The sequence below is a fragment of the Cherax quadricarinatus genome, chromosome 67 (assembly GCF_038502225.1).
Source record: "Cherax quadricarinatus isolate ZL_2023a chromosome 67, ASM3850222v1, whole genome shotgun sequence".
Lineage (NCBI taxonomy): Eukaryota > Metazoa > Arthropoda > Malacostraca > Decapoda > Parastacidae > Cherax > Cherax quadricarinatus.
Window position 1 is genome coordinate 20,630,239 of NC_091358.1, and position 3,058 is coordinate 20,633,296.

The following is a 3,058-nucleotide window of genomic DNA, read 5'->3' on the forward strand; positions in this document are numbered from 1 at the left end:
TTAACACCACTCCTCTCCTCCAGCCCATGGACCAGCAGGTCATTTCTAACTTCAAAAAACTCTACACTAAAGCAGTGTTTCAAAAATTCTTTGAAGTGACCTCGGACACAAATTTGACCCTAAGAGAGTTTTGGAGGAATCACTTCAATATCCTCCATTGCATAAGCCTTATAGGTAAGGCTTGGCAGGGAGTGACTTCTAGGACTTTGAACACTGCTTGGAGACAATTGTGGCCATAATGTGTCATCCAGAGGGATTTTGAAGGGTTTGAGGCTTACCCTAACCCTGCCAACCCTTTGCCTGTTGTGGACTCTATTGTGGCATTAGGTGAGTCCATGGGGTTGGAGGTGAGTGGTGAGGATGTGGAAAAGTTGGTGGAGGACCACAGGGAAGAGCTAACCACTACAGAGCTGCAAGAGCTTCATTTGAAACAGCAACAGGCCACAGCTGAGGCACTTGCTTCAGAGGAGGAGGAAGAGGGAGTAAAGGAGGTGCCTTCTTCATTGATTAAGGAGATTTGTGCAAAGTGGAATGATGTGCAAAGTTTTGTGGAGAAGTACCACCCTGAGCAAGCTGAAACAAGCCATCTCTGCAACAAGTTCAGTGACAGAACCATGTCCCATTTTAGGGAAATCTTAAAGAGATGCCAGAAACAGAACACTCTGGACAGTTATTTTGTGAGACAGGGGTCCAGTGACTCAAGCTGGTCCTAGTGGCATTAAAAGACAAAGAAGGGAAATAACCCCAGAGAGGAACTTGTTATGTAAAGTCTCTATGGAAGGAGATTCTCCTTCCAAACAATAAGTCCTCCCTCTCCCCTCCTCCCTATCTTCCAGATGCCAGCAAGTCTCTTCAATAAAGGTAAGTAAATGTTATTTTAACCCCTTGACTGTCGCAATCCCAAATCCTGAGGTGTCACCTGGTGTCGCAAAATTCCCCCCCCCCCCCCCCCCAATTTTTTTTTTCTCATGAAATGATATAGAATCTTTTCCTGATTGTAATGACACCAAAAGAACGAAATTTGATGGAAAACTGACGGAATTACGTTCTCTAAAAGTTAGCGATATTTACGAATCGGCGATTTCACCCACTTTGAGCCCTATTTTTGGCTAATTCCAATGTTCCAGTCGACCAAACTCATAGCTATTTCTTTAGAACTCCATTTTTCTTTCGATTGTGTACAAGAAACTGCCCATTTACTGATTTCAACTACCCAATAACGTGGTCAGAAATTTGCAATTTGGCCAATTGCACGAAATTTAAAAAAATGACAATTTCAACAGTGCAGATATTCCTGGCTCTAAAATAAAATGTCCTTTGTTCATTAGTCACGTCTCCAGGCCCCTCTGATATTACTCTTGCTTTAAATTTTGAATTTTTATTCAAACAAAAAATAGAAGATTTACTGTTATACAGACTACTGCAATATTGTAATAATTGTATAAATAATGTCAACCCATTCATGACTGTATATTAGAATGGCTACTTGGACATTTATTGGAAAATGACATCATTTGTTAACTTTTAAACATCGGCAAAAATCAAACATTTCTAGGCTCTTTTCATAGTAAAACCAATTACTACAACCCAGGAGTCCAAATGGCCTGTTATCCTGGGTGTAAAGGGAGCAAAATAAACACAGCAGAAAACTTTTGACTTATATTATCCTTCACCAATTTAGAACAGAAGTATGTACACTATATACACTATGTACAGTATTAGTGCACTCCACGGTAAGCAAGGCAGAATAGAAGCCACTAGAGAGCAGACCGTGCTTCAACCAGCTCTAGAATGGGAATGACAAGGGCAGACAGGTGAGTGGTACCCACATAACCTCTGCGATTGCCAAAACCATCTTCTCATTGGCTGGAACCTGGGTACTGGTTGAACGACGGGGCTCCATCGTCAACCCTCAGTCACCTGGTTTGCTGGTTGAGGGAGATAGCCTGTAAATGAGGGTGTGTACATGCGCTGAATAAAGGTTACGTACTCAGCCTGTAAATGAGGGTGTGTACATGCGCCGAATAAAGGTTACATACTCTTTGCATGCCACACCCCCACCCCGAGAAGGCTCAGGATTAGGCTCCCACTTCCCAGTGGTAACCGTGCCGCCATGGCACAAAATAATGGGACCGCCTTTCCTCTCAACCATCCAACTCTCAGATAGAGCTCAGCTTTTCACATGACAAAAAGCCAAACCCTAAACTTAGAGCGAGACAACAGACAGTCGGGCTAGCTTAGGTCCAAGACACGGGCGGACGGTAGCCCGCATCCCCTCACTAAAAAAAAAAACCCACAACATGGGATAAAAAAAAAGAGCTTGGAAGGGGTTACCACAAGTAACCTAACACATCCTAACCTAATATATAATTATTATAAATAATATTGTTAGACTCTAGATAAAGAGTCTGCCAACATATTTTCTTTGCCGGCAATATGTACAATTCTCAGAAAGTAAGGTTGCAGTCTTAGCGTCCATTGCATGAGCCTTGTGTTGTGGTTCTTCATGACTTGGAGATATACTAGAGGATTGTGATCACTGTAGACAGTAACCACCTGTGAAGTTTGTCCCAAGTAAACATCAAAGTGCTCCAAAGCCAGTACCAGCACGAGGGCTTCTTTTTCAATGGTAGAATAAGCCCTCTGATGCGGCTGGAACTTGGCAGAGAAGTAGGCTACAGGCTGCAACTTCTTGGCCCCGTTTTGCAACAGTACTGCCCCAACCCCAGACTCACAAGCATCAACCTGTAATGAGAAAGTTTTGGAGAAATCTGGAGACAAAAGAATGGGTGCAGTACACAATAATCTTTTTGCTTTGTCAAAAGCATCCTGAGCAACTGAAGTCCAAATAAAGAGAACTTTGTGACTGGTAAGAAAGGTAAGAGGGGCTACAATATCTGAGAAATTCTTACAGAATCTTCTGTAAAATCCTATCATGCCTAGGAAATGTTGAAGAGATTTCCTATCATGTGGAACTGGATAATCTTTAATGGCAAGAACTTTAGCAAATTTAGGAGCAACTTTACCACTACCTACTTCATGGCCTAGAAAAGTAACA